Source organism: Globicephala melas, chromosome 16 (genome assembly GCF_963455315.2).
Source record: "Globicephala melas chromosome 16, mGloMel1.2, whole genome shotgun sequence".
In the NCBI taxonomy this organism is placed as follows: domain Eukaryota; kingdom Metazoa; phylum Chordata; class Mammalia; order Artiodactyla; family Delphinidae; genus Globicephala; species Globicephala melas.
Genome location: NC_083329.1, coordinates 70,712,558 through 70,723,364, shown reverse-complemented (window position 1 = coordinate 70,723,364; position 10,807 = coordinate 70,712,558).

Here is a 10,807-nt window from a genome sequence, read left to right as displayed (position 1 = left end):
CGGGCGGACAGGGATTAGGGGCTGTATTCGTTTCCCATTGCTGCAGTAACGGATTACCGCAATTTAGTGGTTTAAGACAACACGAGTTTAGTAACAATTCTGGAGGTCAGAAGTCTGAAATGAGGTTCACCAGGCTAAAATCAAGGTAACCGCCCAGCAAAGTGCCTTCAGGAGGCTCTAGGAGAGAATGCATTTCTTTGCCTTTTCCATTTTCTAGAGGCTTCCTAGGTTCATGACCCCCTTCTTCAAGCCTCAAAGCCAGCAGCCTAGCATCTGCAAACCTCCCTTGCATCTCTCCCTTTGCTTCGGTTTTAACCTGTCCTTCTCTCTCACTTCCCTACCTTCGACTTTCACCTATAAGGACCCTGGTGATGACACTGGGCTCACCTGGGTAATCCAGGGGAGCCTCTTCATCTCACAATCCTTAATCACGTCTGTGAAATCTCTTTTGCCGTGTAAGGTAGCATTCATAGGTTCCAGGGACTGGAACGTGGCTATTTTGGGGAGAGAAGCATTATTTTACCTACCACAAGGGCTAAAAAGATAAAGCAGCAGTTTACTTTGCTAAGTAAAGGAAGAAAACCCATGTCAATGCTCAGATGAGGTTGGTAAGAAGCTCTTGGTAATCACAGGGCACTACAGTTGTTGGGCATTTCTACATGCCAAGCCCTGCTATAGGTGCTCCTGTGGTTTTTAGCATTTAATTTGCATACTAACCCAGTTTACAAATGAGGAAACAGAGGCTGGGAGAGATGGGTCCGTTCTCTGGTGGCAGGGCTGGTGTTTGAACTCCGGTGTGTCTGGTTGCAAAGCCCATCCTCCTCCCATCGCGCCATGATTTTTTTTCAGAGTAAATAGAGCCCAGCAAGGCAGGCTCATTCAGAAGGCTAAACATTGCCCTGGAATCCATGTTTACTAATACTGCTTGAATATTTCTACAGCTGGGAGCTGGCCAGAGCGGAACTTGGCAGTAGCCTTTGGAGTCTCATTACCCAGGGCGGGGGAGGGCTGGGGGAGCCCCTTAGGGAAGAGGTCTCCATTTGCTATGGGCGCCCCCCGCCTTGGGCTTCATCTCAAACCCCGTGGTTTCCAAGGCAATGTGGCCCAGAAACCTAGTGCCCTGCACTGCCTGGCCCAGCCCGATGCTCAGCCCAGGGTAGGCTCCTTTCACATAAATAAATGAGAAGATCTTATATATAGTGTGCAAACCACTCCACAAAATCAATTCGGCCCCTCTGGCAGCAAAGCTTTTGGCATTAAGACTACTGGAAGGGTTCATGAATAATGGAAATCACACTAAACGGCAGGAGAGAGAAACATGGTTTGGCGAGAGTGCTGTTTTCTTGGAGGCAGAATATTCAAGAGTGGAAACAAACTTGGACAAAGCCCCTCCCCGATGGGATGATGGCCAAGGGGAAGAGCCCCAGGAGTGACTGTGGTGGAGGCGCTCTTGTACGGGCAGGGGGCCTGCTCCCTCCATAGAAACTGGGGAGCATCTCTGTACGGCTTCTACTGGAAGCAGCTCTGGGAGATGCCAGTGACCAAATGGGTTCATGGGGGAAATGACAGAGAGGCAAACTTCGGCTTCATGTGGGAAAGAGCAACTAGAGCTGCCCATAGATGGAATGGGCCAATACAGAGAGCGGGGAGCTGTGTTCAGAATTATTTAAGGAGAAACCACACACAGATCTGATAGGAAGTCTGGAGAAGGAGTTTCTACTGTAACCTCCAAGTCCCTCACTTGTGGGTTTAAAGAAGGCGACAATAGCCTCTAAGTCCACACTTGAAAAGTGTGTTCCACCTGTAGAAGCCTTCCGGGTTATTGCTGGAGTCCCCAGATGTTTTGTATATGCTCAAATCAGTTCTCCTATGGTTTTTTGTTTTAACTTTCCAAGGCAATTTTTATTTATTTTAATGTATTTTTTCCTTTTTATTTTTAAAAATTTAAAAAAATTTTTCTTGGAGTATAGTTGCTTTCTTATGTTGTGTTAGTTTCTGTTGTACAAAAAAGTGAATCTGCTATATGTGTGTATATATATATATATATATATATATATATATATATATATATATCCTCTTTTTTTAGATTTCCTTTCCATTTAGGTCACCACAGAGCATTGAGTAGAGTTCCCTGTGCTAAACAATAGGTTCTCATTAGTTATCTATTTTATACATACTAGTATATATATGTCAATCCCAATCTCCCAATTTGTCCCACGCCCCTCTTCCCCCCTTGGTAACCGTAAGGTTGTTCTCTGCACCTGTGACTCTGTTTCTGCTTTGCCAATAAGTTCATCTGTACCATTTTTCTAGATTCCACATATAAGTGATACTATACTGTATACTATAAGTGATATTTGTTTTTCTCTTTCTGACTTCACTCTGTATGACAGGCTCTAGGTCCATCCACATCTCTGCAAATGGCGCCATTTCGTTCCTTTTGATGACTGAGTAATATTCCATTGTGTATATGTAACACACCTTTTTTTTTAACATCTCTATTGGTGTATAATTGCTTTACATTGTTGTGTTAGTTGCTGCTGTATAACAAAGTGAGTCAGCTATATGTATACATATATCCCCATATCTCCTCCCTCTTGCATCTCCCTTCCACCCTCCCTACCCCACCCCTCTAGGGGGTCACAAAGCCCTGAGCTGATCTCCCTGTGTGATGCAGCTGCTTCCCACTAGCTATCTATTTTACGTTTGGTAGTGTATATATGTCCATGCCAGTCTCTCACTTCGTCCCAGCTTACCCTTCCCCCTCCCTGTGTCCTCAAGTCCATTCTCTACATCTGCATCTTTATTCCTGTCCTGCCCCTAGGTTCTTCAGAACCATTTTTTTTTTTTTAGATTCCATATATATGTGTTAGCATACGGTATTTGTTTTTCTCTTTCTGATGTACCACATCTTCTTTATCCATTCCTGTGTCAGTGAACGTTTAGGTTGCTTCCATGTCCTGGCTGTTGTAAATAGTGCTACAGTGAACACTGGGGTGCATGCATCCTTTTGAATTATGGTTTTCTCTGGGTATGTGCCTTTCCTGTGCTCTTTTGAATCATCCTGCTTGTTGATGTCATCTGCCTGTGAGTCGCTAGAGGAGGGCCTCTCATGCCCATCACGACTCCGTCTGTGCAGCTGATTGCCAAATGCTTTATGTACCAAGTGCACCGTAGTCCCAAAGAACGGGAAGAAGGCAGGAGGGTGCTAGTAAATGTTTGGTCACGGGTTCTCCAGAAAAAAAGAAGAAAGTTTCTGAGTTATAGTATTTTTCACTTTCTGTGGTATAAATACTTCCACCACGGCTGATTGCAAGCTACCAACTCGTTGTCAGCTGGCTTGCGGAATTCCTGAGACGTTAACAGATGCAGGTCAGCCCCGGCACACCCCTGGAAAGAAGTTTTCATTGTTTCTCTTTGTCATTCAGAGCCCCTGCTTCTTGTGAACAGAATGCATTGTGAGAGCAGCCATCGAGTTTCTGCAGGTGGCACCCTTTCCTCGGGGGCTCAGTCTGAAGTTCTGGGACAGTCTAGGGGGTGGCATGCCGTCTTGTTTCTCATCCCTACGGCACAGTGTTTTCCTGGCTCTAGGCACAATCGGAACACACACTCACCATTTCAGGAGAGACCTTCCCACGTGTGCTGATAGTTCCCTCATGGGGTCTCTAGATTATCACCCTTCACTCTCAGTTTAAATCTAGCTGCTTCTGCAAAGTGGCCGATCATCAGAATTTAATGGCGGGCCATAAAACAAGTAGAATTCTGTGCTGCTCCTTTCTCCAGAGATTCTGATTTGGTAGATAAGGTCTGGAGCCTGGAAAATTGTAATTACCTGAAGTTCCCTGGGTGATTCTCTTGATGAGACAGGTTTGGAAGTCACCATGCGTCTTTGCTTTGGGAAGGAGTTTAGTTAGGGAGCATAGCCTTTAATAGCCCTTCCAGAAGAGTCAGCGCCATCACATCTGCTTCTCAATGGGAACGATGTCCTAAGAAGTGAAGCAGTGAATCCGAGGGATAAGACTGTATCTTCCTTCTGCCCGTAGCAGAGCAGGTTCAGAAAGCCACACCACAATCTGAGACAGCAGCTAAGTAGCAGAGTGAGGTGCCTAAGTCGCTCTGAACCATGTGTTATACTTGTTTAATTGGAGTATAGTTGCTTTACAATGTTGTGTTAGTTTCTGCTGTACAGCAAAGTGATTCAGTGTTATATATATTATATATATGTATATATATTTTATATATATATATAGAGAGAGAGAGAGAGAGAGAATTTTTCATATTCTTTTCTGTTATGGTATATTATAGGTATTGAATATAGTAGTTCCCTGTGCTATACAGTAGGACTTTGTTGTTTATCTGTTTTATATATAGTAGTTTGTATCTGCTAATCCCAAACTCCTAGTTTATCCCTCCCTGACCCTTTCCCCTTTAGTAATCATGTTTATTTTCTATATCTGTGAGTCTGTTTCTGTTTTGTAAGTCTGTTCATTTGTACTATTTTTCTAGATTTCACATATAAGTGATATCATATGATATTTGTCTTTCTCTTGTCTGCCTTACTTCACTCAGTATGATAATCTCTAGGTCCATCCATGTTGCCACAAATGGCATCATTTCATTCTTTTTGATGGCCGAGTAATATTCCATTGTGTATATGTGCCACATCTTCATTATCCGTTCCTCTGTTGATGGACACTTTAGGTTGCTTCCATGTCTTGGCTATTGTAAACACTGCTGCTATGAATATAGGGGTACATGTATCTTTTCAAATTATAGTTTTCTCTGGATATATGCCCAGGAGTGGGATTGCAGCATCATATGGCAACTCTATTTTTAGTTTTTTAAAGGAACCTCCATGCTGTTCTCCATAGTGACTGCACCAATTTACATTCCCACCAACAGTGCAAGAGGGTTCCCCTTTCTCCGCACCCTCTCCGGCATTTATTATTTGTAGACTTTTTGATGATGGCCATTCTGACCAGTGTGAGGTGACACCTCATTGCAGTTTTGATTTGCATTTCTCTAATAATTAGAGATGTTGAGCACCTTTTCATGTGCTTCTTGGTCATCTGTATGAACCAAGTGTTCCCAGTGACCGTCACCCAGTGCTGCTGGGCTGTGGCTGGACTTTCCCTCGGGCTCTGCTAGCCCTGCCCCCATCCCTCATCCTTTCTCCCTAAGTCTTCCTCGGCACCTTGCGTGCCTGCCGCACAGCTTGGATACTGCGTTTCTCCAGAGGGCAGAGGAGCTTTCTTCTCAGCCTGGCCTAAGAGAGAATGATATCAGACACTGGCAAAGAAGGTAGAAAGGGCAAAAGAACTAAGGGGGCTCTAGTGGGAAGAGACCGGGGTGAGGGGAGGTCTGAAACGTTTCAGAGTCCTCACCCAAAGCGACAGCCCAGGCTACAGAGCCTGCTATGAGCAAGGTGGGTTAGAACAGCAAGGCTGTTTAGAGGAAGAAGGCTTAGGATTTATGGCTAGGGCTGGGGATAAATCATGAATGAAGCCTGGGTAGGACTCTCAGTAGCCATCTGTCTCTGCCCGTGGAACCTCGTTCCCTCTGCCTCTGATCTCGTCCTTCTCTGAACTGTAGCACATTCTGTGCTGTACACACCAGCGCTGATTACTAGGATTGCTTACCGGGTTCACACTGATGGCCTCCTTAAAGACCTGCTAGCGTTTGGATTACATGACCTCACAGGGCCCTTCCAGCCTCCTAATTTCCAAATTTGCTGCCAGGACACTTGAGGGCAGGGGATAGGTTTTCTGTGTCATTGTTACCGCTCCCAATGAAGTGTCTCCTAAACAGGGGTTACCGGAGAAATACTGTGTCCAGCTGGCCTCCTACCTCTCCGGAGAACACAGATGCAACTGCAGAGCCCACGTCTGCCAGACTCGGGGCTCATCTGTTACCTGTAGCTGCAGATTACAGCTCTGGTGAACTGTGGATGACTTCAGAATCCCATCATAGGTTAAACTTTAGCCAACTAGTGAGGTGGAAAGGAGATGCACGTTTCATTCAAAGGATCCTGGAACCTAACACTGGATTCCGTGCACATAGGGATAAGAGGGCTTTGTAGGTGTGAGAGACAGTTTGCAGACGTGGCCTCAAGAAGAGAACAGGAGGGTTATGGGCAGTATTAGAAAGTCACGGGGGACAGCATAGGGAAGTACCCAAGAGTGAGGTCAAAGGACCTGGCCTTACCCTCAGGAGTTTACACTAACCCCCTGTGGCCTGGGTGACGCCACTTACATTCTCTGGCTCTCAGGATAGAATTTTGATTTTATATAGTTGACACTATCAGTTGTTTCTTTTATTTCCTAAAGATTTGAACCAGACTCATAAATGTCATCCCACTCTCAGGCACTTCACCCAGAGTTTTGTATTAGTTCGCTCTAGTTATGTTTGTTTTATTTTTACACTGAGATCTCGAAAGTTAAAAATGATGTGGAAGTACGGATGTGTTTCGTTTTTTCTTTGCAAATGGCTATCCAGGTGTCCCAACACCATGTATTAAAAATTCCATATCTTCCCCAGTCCTGTGAAGTACAACTTTAATCGTAGGCTAAATATACTCTGCAGGTGTTTATTTCTAGACTTTCTATTGTATTCTATTTTTATGTCTGTTCTTGGGCTGACATTAACTGTTCATCGTAAAGCCGCCTTAGACATTTTCATATCAAATAGGGCTATCCATCTCCTATTTTTTTCTCCTTGTTTTTAGAGCTTTCATGGTGTTTTAGTCGTTTGGGCTGCTATAACAAAAATCATAGACTGGGTACAGAAATTTATTTCTCACAGCTCTGCAGGCTGGGAAGTCCAGGATTAAGGCACCAGCGGACTCTGTGTCTGGTGAGAGCCCACTACCTGGTTCCTAGATGGCTGTCTTTTCTCTGTGTCCTCGCATGGCAGAAGGAGGGAGGGAACTCTCTGAGGTCCCTTTTACAAGGGCACTCATCCCACTTATGAGTGCTGTACCCTTATGGCCTAATCGCCTCCCAAATGCCCTACTTCCTAGTACCATCACACTGGGGGGTAGGTTTCAACATATGAATTTGGGGGTGGGACATAAATATTCAGCCTATAGCACATGGCTATTGTTATCTGTCTCTAAGAAATTTAGAATAAATTTGTCTAACTCTAATAAAAAAGTAAATAAGTAAACAAACAAAGGGTGCAAATGAGGTACTGAAGCGAGTTAAAATCCCTGCTCTGGTACTAAGTGTGGAAACTTGGTGACTTTTCCCGCCTCTCTGGGTCTGGTTTCCCATTTGTAAAACAAATAGGAAGATGTATTGCAGAGCACTATGAATTGTTGTGGGGACAGTGCGGGCTCTGAGTGAGTCGAGAGAAATAAAGGTACTTGTGTGCCTGGGGAGTCATTTAGCCATCTCTTCTTGTCTGCAGGTTCTAACCACTAGAGGAAAGATATAAGCACCCAGAAGGCGATCATTGTTAGCTACATGGTGTCACGTATGCAATAAGCCTGAATTTCAGGGTTTCCTGGTGACGTTGGACTGGAGACCAAGCGAGGGCTTCCTGCTGCTTCTCAAACCCAAGCCTTCGTCCCTGTCTGTGGGGAGCACTGGGTGGCACAGTGGGCTCGGGGCACTCTTACCCAGTGGGCTTCAGCAGGGCAGCAGCCTGCTCACAGCATCCCTTGCTGGCAGAGAAAGGAAGGTCCTTGAGAGAATGGCGGTCCCCAGGCAGCCTCTTGAAGTCCTGACCCAGGTGTTCTCTCCGTTGGGGCAGGGAATAGAAAGGGTCCTTTCCCTTTCTGCACTTCCTGGAGGCAAGGGAGAGAGACTGGGCCATCCCATCCTCTGCTGCTCTGTGGGGAGGAACCACAGGGGTACAGAGAGGCTCCGGGACTTTTGCTCCAGGAACCCTCCACCGTGGAGAGGGCTGTGAAAACTCTGCGGAAGCATGGACAGGAGGCTGAGGGCTCCCGTCTAAGGTGGTTGTGCCTGTGGTGCTGAAAATAACAATTAGACTCTCATGAAGAGCTTGGGCTCGAGGTATTTGCAAGTCTGGCTGTTGGGTGGCACCAGGAAACCTATTGGATGAATACCCTTCCCGACACCTGTCTTAGATATAATCTGCCATGTGTCCATCCACCTTGCATGGTCTGAATATCAGTTCCTGTTGAAGTTTCTGAAAGCCAAGGGCAGAACAGCTGGGGCTTTAGAGTGCCAGATGCCCAGGAATACATAATGAGTTGGTGATTTTGAGAGAAAGAAACAGCATGTCTGTGGTTGGAAAGGGTACCCTGGGGGAAGGGGGACTTTTCCCCCCAACATGCCCGTCCTCTAGCCCTCACTGCTATACTAGGACTTCCTAACCGGTCTCCCTGCTGGTCATTTCTTCGCCCTCCACTCTTTCTGCACCTGCGTTCGGCCTCCTTAGACCCAGAGGGAGGGGGAAGCCAGAGAGCAGCTGGGGTTGCAGCCAGGCCAGAGGGCTGGTTTGGAGGTAGAACAATGAGTTTACCTAGAAATCGTCAGCACTCTTTTCAGGTGTGTGGGAGACTGGGTTGCTGCTTCGTTGCACTGATGGTAACATTGACAAGTGAGCCGTGATGTGTGTAATTACGGAACTTCCGGGCTGAATTCTTTTCAACCCTAAGCTGAGATGGTTTCTTCTAGTTATCACGTGAGCCTCTTGGGCCTCCTTGAAGATGGTTATACAACTGGATAGAAACTCAATGAGGTTTATATGGTGGGACATCCAAGGAGCAAGAGGGGTGCTTCTTGAAGCTTTACGGTTCTGGCGCAGGTCCTTGAATCGAGGGGTGAGTCGAGCAGTTAACTGGGGAAAGAGCATCTGATGGCTGAGGGAAAAGCATGTACGAAGATCACGGGACAAGGACACAGCCTAGTGAAAGCTCGTCAAGAAGACCTGTTTGGGACTTCCCTGGTGGTCCAGTGGTTAAGACTCCACACTTCAACTGCAGGGGACCCGGGTTTGATCCCTGGTCAGGGTAAGATCAGGATGGCCCCCCCCAAAAAGAAAAAAAAGATGTGTTTGACTATGTATAAAATAGATAACTAATAAGAACCTGCTGTATAGCACAGGGAACTCTAACTCAATATTCTGTAATGACCTGCACGGGAAAAGAATTTTAAAAAGAGTGGATATATATACATGCATAACTAGCACAACATTGTAAATCAACTACACTCCAATAAAATTTAATTAAAAAGAAAAAGAAGAAGCCCTGTTGGGCTGAAGCACGGCAGGCAGGGGAAGCAGGGTCAGGAAGGGAGTCAGGACACATCAGATTGACAGAGCCGCTCAACCCCCACGCACGTTGGAATTGCCCGGAATGCTTTCAAAACACAGATATCCTGGCACCGTCCCCTCCGCCGTCTGAATTGACTTTTGGGCTGTCTGGTTCCTCCACTGAAAAGAATGTTATTGTTGTTTGTGAAGAAATATTTGTTCTCTGAACTTTTACTGAACAAAAGGCCGTTAGCTCAAGAAGGTCAGACCCTCTCTGAAGAGTTTGTGTGAGGATAAAGAGAGGACATAGCCTTTAAAGAGGTTGTGTCTTTCATGGGAGATCCAATAAGAAAATAGCTGGGCCTCCAGCTGAATAATTTTCAGACAGTTGAAGCTGCTGAAATACAGTAGCTGCCCCTCTTGGGGAGGTAACCATCTTTTTTTTTTTTTTTTAATTTTATTGAAGTATAGTTGATTTACAGTGTTGTGTTAATTTCTTCTGCCCAGCAAAGTGACTTAGTTATACACGTATGGATATATATATATTCTTTTTTATATTCTTTTCCATTATGGTTTGCCACAGAGTATTGAATATAATTCCATGTGCTATACAGTGTGACCTTGTTGTTTATCCATCCTATATATAAGTTTGCCTCTGCTAATCCCAAACTCCCAATCCTTCCCTCCCCCACCTCCCCTCCCCCTTGGCAACCACAAATCTGTCCTCTGTGTCTGAGTCTGTTTTTGTTTCGTAGATACGTTGATTTGTATCGTATTTTAGATTCCACATATAAGTGATATCATCTGGTATTTGTCTTTCTCTTTCTGACTTACTTCACTTAGTATGATAATCTCTAGGTCCATCCATGTTGCTGCACATGGCATTATTTCATTCTTTTTGATGGCCGAGTAATATTCCATTATATATATATATACACACACACACATATATATACATACATACACACATATGTGCCACATCTTCTTTATCACTCCTCTGTTGATGGACATTTTGGTTGTTTCCATGTCTTGGCTATTGTAAGTAGTGCTGCTGTGAACACAGGGGTGCATGTATCTTTTCTAGTTTTCTCTGGGTATATGCCCAGGAGTGGGATTGCTAGATCATATGGCAGCTCTGTTTTGGGGGAGGTAACCATCTTGATGACCAGAAGCTTGGGTGAAGTGGGTGGAGTTCCTGTCAGTTAAGTGAACGTGGGTTAATGCAGGAATCGGGCAAGGAAGTACAGAGAGTGGTCCAGGCAGTAGCTTTCAAGAAAAAGAAGATGTCACATAATAAAGCAAGCAGTGGCAGAGCTTTTCTTCCTTGCTCTGAGCCCTGACTCCACCTCAGGCTCTCCTTTTCTCCCTTTGGTTAGCTCAGTAAAAATCAGGCAGTGAATGCCATGGAAATCAAACAGTTGGTATTGAAAGAAAAATTTTAAAGACTTAAAATCTTTAGACTTTGATCATTTCCTCTGGACTGATTCTGGTGTGTGTAGGGAGATGGTGGGTGTGTTGAGGGAGAATCAGAATTGCCATCCTGGGCTTTTTTCCGAAATTGCTGTAAATCTAGAAAATGCTGTGT